The 12,512-nt window shown below is 43.3% G+C and overlaps 1 protein-coding gene across 2 annotated transcripts in view; it reads left to right on the top strand.

The window, feature by feature from the left end:
- The first annotated feature begins 3,394 nt into the window (after positions 1–3,394).
- The window catches only part of BMPR1A (bone morphogenetic protein receptor type 1A), a 90,238-nt gene continuing 81,120 nt past the window's right edge, over positions 3,395–12,512 (top strand). For both annotated transcript variants that reach the window (XM_064145111.1, XM_064145109.1), the window contains exon 1: positions 3,395–3,576. The gene's annotated coding sequence lies outside the window, so the exon portion shown is untranslated. The remainder of the gene's footprint in view (positions 3,577–12,512) is intronic.

Genomic DNA, 12,512 nt, shown 5'->3' with positions numbered 1-12,512 from the left:
GTAAAACAATTCTGGAATGAAAAAGGAGAAACAAAAAAAGCCAAATTCACATCAATTTCAGTTTAAAAACTGGGTCCTTGGCTGAAGGATAATATTCTTTTAGCATGTCACATTGAATATTTATTTTGGTAACAGTAACAAAGAAATACTCATCTAATTGCAAACAGTTTTGTGAAAATATATTTGGAGCACAGATTTAAGGCATATGAATTCCAGGGACTTAGGGGAAGAAGAATCTACAAAGATAAAGTCCTATCACATGGTTGACCTTCTCCCTATATAAACCTCTTTGTTCTTACAGATCTTTTGATATTTAAGATTTGCAGTTCCCAAGTGATTCCATGAACTAATAAGAAATTCATGGAGAGGAAATGAGAAAGAATGCAGCTGGAAGGCTATCCAATTAATGACTTAATTTTATTTTAATTTAAATACAGCTTTCTTTGTCATGACAGTGAGTCTTAAACTGCGTCTTTTGTATTTCACATTACATTTTTACACCCCATCTTGGCCAAAGAGTGAATGTGTATGGTAAAAAGGGTTTGATTTTTGTGATTTATCATACAAAAATGTTAGGCTAAATTTCCACAGTTACTTTCATCTGGAGAAATACAACTGGGTTCTTCAGGTGGTGCATAAAGCAAACTGCTGAATCACGAAATTGAACATCTTCACGTCAAGGCTGGTCAACAATCCACTTCCCCCACACAGATTGCTGTGCAGTTGTAAATAAGAAATTTTAGGCTAACCATGTTGTTTTCTTACTTTTGTTTGTTGTGAATCTGTATGTTTCAAAAATGGCAGTTTATACCTGTATGGAATTGGAAACATTGCAGTACTGCACTGTTCTGAAAGACACCAGCATTGTCCATGTGATATTTTGTCAGGCATCCATCACAATCTAAACAGTTTTTAAAGTTGATCTGATTCATCGTTTTAGATTGAGATTAAGCTCTGTCTCCAGCAGCCCTAATACTATAGTGTAGTTTGCATTTACTGACTTTATTCTGTCAGTAAATGTAATGTCACTATTCTGTCTTAAGACAGTTACACAATGCCCATTTAAGCAGAAAATACCAACCATGGAAATGCAAACTTCAGCCTCAGCAACTCTATTTGTGACCTGACAGGGACTATCATTTTTGATATTTTCACTGCCCAAGTGCCTTGGAAAGTATTAGCTGAGAGGACAATTTCTGCAACGTGCATATTTACTCACCAAGAGCTGGATGAAAACAGATGATCCACTTCACACAAGGGATCACACAGATTTCAAGGCTAGAGTTTTTTTTTGCCAAGTTCATGCCTACTGGATTTAAATCAATATCCAACATCTGAAAAGCACACAGATTATTACCTAAAGCGATGTTAGCCGTAACAGTTCTGGTTGGGAGCACACACACGCATGTTGCATTCTTCTTCCATATTGAGTGTCTATTCCGTTGCTCTAATCTGATAGTAGGCAGAGTGGAAGAACAGCAGACTCATATTTTCCTTTGAAATTATAAACATAAGCATACAAGTTCTGTATTGCTTGGCATGAAAGCTGTGATTTTGTCTTTCTTGCAGGCTGTCTTTGTTTTAGAGACTGACAGATTTTTCTGGATGATGGTCATCGGAAACTTTTTTCCTAACAGTCTAGTAAAACAAGACCCATGTTTTTAAATGTCTATCACTGTAGTCATTGGCCACTCATACTTACCAGCTGTGGTTTTAACTAGCTATGTTTTAAAGGATTTTGTGAAGTTGATGTGTTTGAAAGTATACTTCCTCTTTAGTTTTGTTATGCAGTGTGCAAGTTAAGCACTCACCTAATGATCCATGGATATAATGCATGCAAATATCGCAGAGCCAGTGCTCTCATCTTACATTCAGAGGTGACAGCTCTGGAAAGGAGTACACAACATTTACAAGTCTTATCTGATACAGGCACACAAAAATGGACCTAGACTGTGGAGAGGTCAACAAAATAAGCAAGCCCACGGTTCCCACAGTATACTCACATGTGGCTATTTGGCACTGATAAGTAAGACTGCTTTCCATTTGGTTATTCTCTGCAGTTTATCTGGGCAGGCATCTTGGCATTAGCAATCGCTGGTGTACGTATCCTGAAGGGCCAAAGGGTGTTTTGGTCTTTAGCAAAGGGAAACCGAGTAGGTTCCCTTCATTGGCTTTGCATACAAAGTCCTTGATGCAGAATGACCAAATGACAGGACAAGTGAAAGGCATGGCCACGTTAACAACACAATTGCTGCTGCTTTGTTGAGTGCAGGACTGGAAACAGTAGCACAGGTGCAAAGTTTACAGTCTCCTTGCCGTATGACATAGTGCTACTAAAGCCGCTTCTGTACTGCTGCTGGGAAGCCTTACTTGAAGACAGACAGGCACATGATTACGTTGATAATTCGTCACAACGATGAGGAGTTTGGAAATGTAGTTCAAGGCCTTCAGCAGCCTCACCAGTAAGCAGAGAAGCTCGCTGCAGAAGCTGCAATGTTTTCCATTTATTTAGACATACGGGAAATGGAAAAAAGCAAACAATTCTGTCCTTTGTAACGGAACCGAACCCCTCGCACAGCACTGCAAAGTCTGCCTTTCCAGAACGGCTTTCTCGCAAAGCTACAGGACCTTTTGAGGGCTTCGTTTTTCCTTAGGCTGCTGCCCCTGCTCACGGCACACCCCAGCTCACAGTCACCCTTTAACTCACAGCAGAACTGTTACATGGTAATCCTCCACACCATCCACTCTGGATGCTGACGACAACTCCACCAGCATCTGGATGGAGCTGCGTGCTTCTCATGTCTCACTCTACTTGGCGAGCAGTGACTCCATGACACCCGCCTGGCCACTCTTCGCCCCTGACACTTTCCTAACGGAGCTGCCCACCCTCTTCACTGGGCGGGAGGGTAAGATAACGTCTCGGCACCGGGACTGGGAGCAGCGCACGGGTGCTGGAGCCGGGAAGCGAGCCCAGAGACAAGCTCGCTCAGGCGGCGGCTGGCCGCGGCCTGCACTGCTGCTCCAGGAGGGAGTACGGGGGAGGAAAAGCAGGCCCGGCTGGTTCCTCCCGGCCAGCTTCTCCCGGGGTGCCCCACCAGCCCTCCCGCCCACGGCACGCGCGGGAGGAGGGGCGCAGCAGACAGGCGGCGCGGGGGGCCCAGGCCCCGCCCGGCCGCTGCGCGGGACGACGGCGGCCGCGCGCTCGGTGCCGCGGAGGAGCGGCGCGAGGGGGAGCGGCACCGGACACCCGCGAGGGGCCGCCGCGCGCCACGGCTCAGCGCGCGCTCCCGCCCCACCGCGCGCGCGGCCGGCTGCAGTGATTGGAATCCAGCTCGTGCGCGCCCCGCCCCGCCCGCGCGCGCTGCAGGGCCGGGCCGCGCCGCGCCGCCAGCTCTCGCCGGGACGGAGCCTGCGCCGCTCCGTCCCGCCCTCGCCCGGGCCACACGCACCCGCCTTCGCCCCCTCGCACCGGAGCCGTCGGGGCCCCGGGAACGGCTGGCCGAGCACGGCGGGGAGCGGGCCCCCTCGCCCTTCACCTTCCCTCCCGCCGCGGAGGATGAGGAGCCCCCACCGCCGGTGAGTGCGGCGTCGAGCTGGGCTGGGCCGGGCCATGGAGGCCCCAGCGGCCCCGGCCGTGCTGCCAAAGAGCGTCGGGGCGTCGCGGCATCGTTCCGTCCCTCGGCCAGAAGGCCGCAGGGCGCTTCTTGGCGCTGTCTCTCCTTACCGCCGGGGTCTGCAACCCCTCCTTCTCCCGCTCTCGCTGTCCGCGGCCCGGTCCCGAACAGAGCCGTCGAACGCGGACACCCAGTGCGGCTTTCCCGTCTGGTGGTAGTTCTCCCGCTCTAGCTTTTCTCTTTAGGGGGCCGGGGAGCGCTCGCCACTCTTAACCTCTGCGGTGCTGAGGGCACCGCCCCACCGCTCCCCGGCCCGGAGCCGCTGGCGGGCGTCGGGTCGCGGCCCACGGGAGGCTGGGTGGCCGCCGCGCCGGCGCAGGGGCTCCTCGGGGCCGGTGGTTTCCTGCGTGGGCACGGGGGCCGCCGGCACGGCGCTGGTGGGGCCGGGCCGTCTGGCAGCCCGCGTTGCGTTTTCTAGCCGTGCGCTCCCTCCCCCCGCGTCTGCGCCCCTGGTGTTGTAATCCTGGGCTCGGTGCCGAGCAGCCCCAGCCGGAGCGGGCGGCAGCGCCCGTTGTGGGAAGGGTGCAAGAAACAAGGTGCTGCTTCGTCTTCCTTTTGTGCGACCTTTGAACAAAGCTGCGCGCCGGTTTCCCCCAAATTTGCTGCTCTTTGGGCGACGTGAAATAAAAACCGAAGAAAAACCAAATTCGTCGCGCGTACCGTAGTAGTAAAAGATTGTACTGTTGAGTACCGATTAAGAATAATGTTTTTCTAAGTGATTACAAAATCTATTGAGGAGGGTTTAAAACCGTGAATGACTCTTCACCACTCTTCAACCGAACCACTCTCTGATTTTGGTGAAATTAAGAGCGGATTCAGCAGCAGGGAATGGTTGCAAGTTGTGGCATTTCCATTCAGCAGTTGCCTGCCACTCTGTGTCGAAAGTTGTATGGTGATTCCTCCCAGTGTAAATTGGTACCGGTTCTAATTTACACTTTTTGTTCTCTGTGGACAGATAATTATTTTGGAGTTCTTTTATCAAGTTAGTGTCCTAGGGATTGTGCCGGCCTATTACATGGGAAAATGGAGAAGCTGCTTTTGTAGATGAGGAGGGCTGCTGGATTGGAGAAGTTGCCAGATTTGTGCGGGAACATCATTGCTGGAATAATAAAAAAGTAGCATGAGAACAGTTTATATTCAGATATTTTATCGAGTCTGTAGTCAGAAGTATCCCGTGTTGTAGCACTGGTAGCAGTGTAGATAAAATTCTTTCTAGACCTGTATTTGCTCCTTTGCTCTTGTACTTATGTTCCTTTTAAAACGTTTTCTTATGTTACAACATTTTCGTTGTTACATGAGTATGCCTGGATTTTGTGTATATTTATGTAGAGAAACACAATCTGGTGGATTTTGAGTTCTAGTCTGAAGTTTTTGGGAAGATCTTCTCATTCAGCTTGCAAGATTGAGCTGCCTGTCCTTAGAATGTCCTATTGGCTGCTCTGTTCTCTGTTCCACACAATGACCATATGTGTCTGGATCTGAATTGTTTTCAATTTCTCTTAAGTTGTGAAGTAACTTAGGTTTGAAAGGGTCCTCTGGATGTTATCTAGACCATCACCTGTTCAAATTAGAGAAGAAAGCCGTGAGTAAATTGCAAGCCTGAAATAGCATATTACTTGGAAATCGCTGTTCAAAGGCTGTTTACTGAAAGAGTATGTAGAACCTTGAGTTTCTTAAACTCTATGTATGGGACCCAAATACTAACGTTTTTGAGACACTGCTCTGCTAGGTCCTTGCAGTGAGAATTGTATGCTTTGTTATGAGAGTTAAAAACACTGAATGAGTGTGTAAATGATGGAACTTTTCTGCATACCAGTTCAAGAACTGATAAAGTGTAAAAGATGTATGCAAAGGAATTAGCTTTATTCTATATAATGGTGTATTTATTGAAGCACTCTGTAGGTGAACAAAACTTTGGTCATGTTTAAGATTGAATGTTGTGCTTGTTCAGCTGTGTAGGGAGCAACATCTGATAGCTTCTTTCAAAATGGACTTGTAGATGAGCATTACATGGAAAGTCATGGAGTGTTCTACTGCAGAGAGAAAATTATTTTCAAGGAGTACATGGCTTTGCTTCCCAGAGCCTGAAAGGCAAGCAATGGGTGCATAAATTGATTTTATATTTTTTTTTTCTTGGGTTTAAAGTTAAGAATAATTATTTTGTTTGTTCTCCAAGAAGCAGCATACAGATTCTGTGGTGAAGTAATATTAAGAAGAGTATATAGGAAGGGGCTTGCTAAATAGTCACAAATATTTTTATAATGAGAAATCACTGCAGACTAGATTCATATTTTAAAAGAAAGAAGTCTTTTGAAAACAGCGATATTAAGTAACTCTGAGTTAGTAGTATCTTTTTAAACTTTTGTGTCTGTGTAGCCAACAACTCTACAGCTTTCCAAAGCAGAATGGGGCACAAGTAGGAGGAGGATTTGAGTGCATCCCTTCACAGAAGGGATCAAAGAACAGATATTAGTGCTTGCACTAATTTTGGTATAGCAGGGCTTTCCAAGAGAAACAAAGCCACCTGCTCCAAAGCCCTTGAGAGCAAACAAACCACAGTAAAAAAAGCCCACCCCTCCTTTGCATTTTTGTTCATCGTTGTGGCTGGTACCTTATGATAATGACACTATCTCTTTCCAGGAGCAGGTAAAGTCTAACAAATGGAACTGCAGTAACAACTTTGGTAAACTGCTGAAAAGCTTAGGTGGATGAATGAAACCAAAACCCATGTGGAAAGGAATGTGTTGCAGATGTATGTGTTTCTCTCTTGCTAAAGTAAACCATTAGCTGAAGATCTGTCCTTTCTGTGTAGGTATCTGAGAAAGCATCTGGTATTTCTTGGTTCCTTAGTAAAAAAAAAAGACATATTTTTTGGTGCCTGAGAATTTTTTTTCCACTTATCTTACCGTCATCTGTAAATAAATGACAGGAGGAACGCTGTTGTATGTGGGTGTAGATGGAGTACTTAGCCTTTTTTCACTTGCCACTGTTCCAAAACTGCTGGGTAGGGGGGTTAGCACGGAGTGCATGTGCTTGGTGGTCTGACAGCAGACTTCTGCTGCTGTTTTAGTGGTTTCACATTTTCCTTTCTTGAACAAGATGTGCAGCACCCTTTGTAGCTGCCCCACCACACTTGTGCTGATGGGCCTGAGCGGCAGTGTTCTCTGCCGTGCTTAGTGCATTGAAGAGAAAGCAAGGAATTTCTTTTTCTCTGTTTTTCTTGCAGTCCCTTAAAGGTTTCTTGAAGTCTGTTGAGGGTTTGATACCTGCAGACATAAAATAGTTTTGCTTATTCTGAAAAAAGTGTAAAACTGAAAACAAATGTAACATTTAACCTGCTATATTCTGTCCTTTAGCAATTAGGAGGCTGGAATAGGTTATTCTTGAAACTGGGGAAAAAAATTGAAATAGTCACGTCATTTGTTTTCATGTACAGAAAACATCATTTTAGCTTTCTGAATGCTCTTACTGAGAAGATACACAGAATAGCCATTTTGTGAGGGATTTAGTCCAACAATGTCTCAGTACTTTGTACTGTGGGTATGTGATCCTCCAGAAGTTTGGTAAGATACAGACAAACATCTGGCCCACCACTGACCAGGCAATTGACTGGGACTCAAGCTGCCAACTTGCCAGAATGGTCTTTGTTGTGAATTGGATTCCCAGCACCTCACTGGGTCAGTTACAGAGCCTGTTAGGCATATTTTATGCTCACTGTCCCCTAAAAGCAAAGCAATTATTCTACTAATCTTCAATATGTATGTTGGGATTAATTGTAGTAGGTTTATGACACTGAAGCACTGTTAGGTGGTTGTAGTTTGGCACATTGAGAAGATTGAGAACTTTGTGTTGTGTATATGGTGCACGAAATTCTGCTTCTGGTCCTGTCCTTTCAGCTGTACACAAAATGGCATGGAAAATGTGGCCATTGTGTTTCACATTTGTAATCCAGATAGTTTTATTTCTTGGCATATTTTAAATGGGTGTCTTGTAGTTGCTTCCCATCTCACTTGAATTCTGTGTGTTTCAGTTCAGTTTACTGTTTTATGATGATCTCAATAAAATTCAAAATAAATTTTAAAGTAGGAAAGTAAACTCTTAGTTCATGGCTGTGATAATATTTTTAGATTGTGTATGCATGATGGAAGGAGAAGCAACAGCTAAGCCTTAAATAGGTCCAGTGTGTTACTACCTTGGACTTTCTGCAGTGGCATCTGTTGTGAAAGCAGCTGGATTGATGAGACTCTTTGTGCAAGTCATCAGCCAAGTCTGCTACCTCTACCCTGTTCTTTGTGGCTGTGTTCATTGCAGGGGGAAAAGCTTTCTGAGTAGTGTGAAGGATATGAACTTTATTTAAAAACCTATTAAAAGTTCCTGTGTAGTAGGAGTTCATAGGGTGCATACCTGCATCATGTGGCTAAATACTCTGATGCTCATTTTTTCCCCAGAATAGGACTTCCTAAAATAGAGGAAAACATAGTAGGTTTAAATGTAATGTTAGTGTGTGAGAAGTTGCCTGTGTGTTAAAAGAGGGGAAAACAGTATTACAGACTCACTGTAGCCTAATTTGTTGTATGTTATAATAGCAGCAGTATTTTAAACAAAAAATTGAAATCACGTTTGCTCAGTGTCTTCTCAGACAACTGCTTTACATGATGATGCCTGCAGTCAACACTCTTAGCTTAGAATGTGAATGCAAGTAGCAATTCTTTGTGTCTGCATTCACTGAGTTCACCATTGTAAAGAGAAAACTGTCGATTTTGCCATATTTTGGCTGATGAAGATACAAGCAGATGTAGCACAGATAAGTTAGAGAAATATCAAAGAAGTCTCAGAAGATATATACCAGATCCGGTTCATGGAAGCAATTTCCTTTTCACTTCTGCAGCTGCTGAAATGGTCTAAATTTTTTTTTTCCTCGCCTTGTTAGTGTTACTTATTAACGTTTTTATTGATTAGAAATAAAACAACCAATCAAACAAAAAAAAAAAATCAAGAAATGTGCTTAGGATTTCATGCCATCTCTATGAGAGCATGATCCCGACCTTGACTGGAAATCAGTGGGAAATGCTTAAATGACTTTTGGAGGACTGACTTATTCAGAGATTTCACTTCTGCAAAGAATTAATATTCTGCTCATGAAGGATTTGTTGTACAAATGAGTACATTGTGTGCTCTGAGTCAGAATTTCAGGGACAGAAGTGATGAATAAGCTCAGATATAGCTTTCTAAATTAAGAGGGTTTTTTTCATGTTCTTTGTTAGATGGAAATTCACATTGCTGTGGTGACACAGAGCCATCGACACTGTCCCATGAGCAGGGGTAGAGAGAGTTTGAAAAGAAAGCATGAACAGATAAGTTGAGAGGAGAATTATTCAGCAGCAAGAATGGATGCTGGAAACTGCAAACACTAACATCCCATTGTCTGCCCTGCTTCAGAATGAAAGAACTTGGAGGGTAGCTTAAGAAGAATGGGTTGTTGGAAGAAGAAGATGACAGGGTGAATCTCAGTGACTTGAAATGTGAATGAGAAAATCGGAAAGCTGTAAATGTGTTCCTTCTTGCTGCACACCTTGTGGAAGCAAAATGAATCTTTTACAGAACGCCTCAGAAAGTGTCAGAAGCTGCCTTGTACCCTCCTCTCTGTGGTCCAAGGGACAAGCCTTGCAGTTGTGAGAACAGAGAATTAATTACAAGTCAAGACTGGGACAGGGCACAGGAATGCACTGCCTGCTAATGAGCTGCATCCATTCTTCTTAAACTCCAGATAGAAAATATAGACTGTCTTCTGTTCATATGATTTTTTAGCAATAATCCCAAATTCACTAGTGGTACCAAGTGTTAAGTGGGCACATCTCTCATAATAGAGGACACAGGAAGTTTTATTAGAATTTTTATTTCTGTTGCTTTAAAGTGTTTTTTAAAACTCGTTTTCAATGTCTGTTCTCTGAGACATAGTAAACAATCTCACAGAATCAAAGTATTTAGGTACTTTTCTAATTTCATCTCCTGTATGTATTAATTTCAAGGCATTTAACATTTGTTTGTGAAAATATCCTATATAAATGTTTTGTAGGAACATTCCTTGCTCAGGCAAATTGTTATTCTAATCTTAAAGTTGGTTTTGAAGCCAATCTGCTGAGCTGAAGAAGCGATCCTACTGGAGGTAATTCTTCTTCAGAACTCAGAGTGTGGGCTTGAAGCTTAAGACAGACAGTATTCTATGTCAGACTCATTTACTTAGGTTAGATAAATGCAATTTTTTAAACAATGTTAACTGCATTTAAATATTTTCATAATTTTATTTTTGCATTAATAGATCCTTTTACTGAGCTGATTTAAGTTCACAACCACTGTTACTGGTTTATGCTAATATTTGAATGTTTTGTAAAGCTTTTTGGCTAAATGGCAAGTTAATTATAGATTTTATTAAGTTTACAGTTACGATTAATTCAGTATGACTCTAAAAAAAAGAATCAAAACCTGAATCGTCTTACTCAGAATTTCGGGCAGAGGGTTTTTGTGAAGTGTAGGAACATTCTCATATAGCTGATACTCTTAATTTTCCTGCTCTTAAAATTTCATGGAAGGAATGCAGTTACAGACTTGCCAATTTGGGTTAAGTCAGGAACTGTGAAATAAAACCCGACCCAGACAGGACAGTTTTTATTCAAACCCAAGCCTCTGTTGAACTGTCTGTTTTTATTCCGCCCCTGGCCCTGCTTCATTCCTCCACCTCTCTTCAAATTCACAAGTTTTTTAAATGTAGAGATGGTTCTAATTTAGCAAATTATTCTAAAACAGAAAGGAGGGGACTAAACTGAGGGAGGTCAAAAACCAGATGGAAATAGGAAATCTGAAAACGTCTAGTGAAAAAAAAATCACCCTTGAAATAATGGAATCTAAATGCTGAAATTATACATCTGCTTAGCAGCTGTGCATTCCATAGCCAGAGGTTCTGCTACAGAAATGGAATTAGTCAACTTTTTCTCAGTTTCAAACGATGTTGTATAATATTTACACCTCTCTATAATACCTACAGTAACTGCCTTAGGAACCTACAGTGGGAGAGATAGCAGAGGTGGAGGGAAGTGCTGTTGAGCTGATGTAAGAATTTTCTTCTTTGTCCTTAAGCATCCGTAGCACATAAGAGTTGTTTGCTGCAGTGAAATGCTGTGATTTTCGTTCTTGGTGGCTCTTTGAGTATCTTTTAATTTTTACTGACTTAATTTTGGAGATGAGGTTGGGTATAGGAAAAATAACCAAATAAAAAGATATTAAATGAGGGTGCACTAGTGAGAAAAGAATGTTAAAAATGAAGAAACCCACCTCAAGTGTTTTTCTGCAAACAATGGCCCGTGGTATTGCTCCAGAGGAAAGCACAAGGCAGTCTGCAACAGACAAATGCGGAATTGCACCGCTCTGTGAAAGCTTCCTGCATCTCAATAGAAAGGGGCTACTGTGATTTGCACGTATGTAGGAACAGGGCTTTGAGCAGGGGGTGAGTTTGAGCCCTACTATAAAAGGTGATTTAATATAAGAGCCTATGGTAATTTTTGCTCTTTAAAAATATAACAGAGTGACTGTTGCATCAAAGACTTATCTTAAACAACCTTTAAAAAAATGGCTAAATGCCATCATTTTCAGAAATGTGGAATATAATTTTCAAAGTGTGTCTGGTTTTGGAAGAAATAATTGGTTGCAGGAAGATATTTTTTACTACATGTGCTTGAAACAACTGAAGGTAAAATAATTCTCCTTCGGGTTACTTTCAGTGAGAGAAGCTGTGGGTGTGCTGTGAATACAGCTGTTAGGATCTCCTGAGGACTTGAGAGCAGAAATGAGGCTTGGAGCAGGATAGGGAGTGGGTTCAGGTAGCAGGCAGTATGGCCAGAAGGGCAGTGACACAGTGAGAGAGGCTTGCTGGATTTGAACATGGGAATGCAGTAGGGAAGACCATGTGGGCAAATGTGGAATATCTTCCCTGACCAGAGCCCTCCTCTCAGAGTGCCCTACCCCAGGTAAGAAGTGACAGAACTCTCTAACCACATAGCCTCTCTTTCTGTACCTGTGCATACATTTGCTTTCCACAGGTCTTTCCATTATCACTGTGGATTTTTCCCTCCAGCATCTGTGACTTTGTCGTAGTGTGAAATGAGGTTTCAAGCTATTAGAACTGCAGCCAATACAGCGTTTCCCTCCATGCAGTTTAATAGTTAATTTGGATTTCACTCTGCCACATGTTAAAGGTTGGGTGCAATCAGGAGTTGGAGGTCTGCATGCAGTCACATGGCTGCAGTCTTGTTGAGATGAGAGATGTGGTGGGACAGCTGCATAGTTGCAAGGACTGGTTACGGACTCTTTAGGGAGGACAAGTTGGGAAGGTGAGAGGTGCAGGCTGTTGCAGGGTGTTTTTTTTGTGAGTGCTATGGTCACAAGGAATCAGTTGAGAGCTTTGGGTCAGGGTTAGCAGCAGGTCAGCATTAAGTGATGTTATGGGGTGTCTGATAATCTTCTGCTCAGTGAATGGAGAGCAGCAGTTCTTTATCTTGAGTTCCATAAAGCTTTTGACATGATGCTTCTGTCTCTTGTAATATCATCATCAAAAAACAGATGGAAGTACAAACTAGACTGAAAAGTGAATGAGTTACCAAGTTCAAAGAGTTGTGATCAGTGACATGAAGTCCAGATGGAGGCCAGTTGCTAGTAGTGTGCTCCAGGGAGCAATGCTGGGTTGCAGTACAGTGTGACATCTTAAGAAATGACCTGAATAATGGGACAGAGTGCACCTTCAGCAAGTCTGTAGACAAACAGAGGTGGGAGGAATGTTTGATAGGC

Source organism: Pogoniulus pusillus, chromosome 6 (assembly GCF_015220805.1).
Source record: "Pogoniulus pusillus isolate bPogPus1 chromosome 6, bPogPus1.pri, whole genome shotgun sequence".
Classification (NCBI taxonomy): Eukaryota; Metazoa; Chordata; class Aves; order Piciformes; family Lybiidae; genus Pogoniulus; species Pogoniulus pusillus.
The sequence above is the reverse complement of the archived record's forward strand: the minus strand, read 5'-3'. Positions and strand labels throughout refer to the sequence as shown.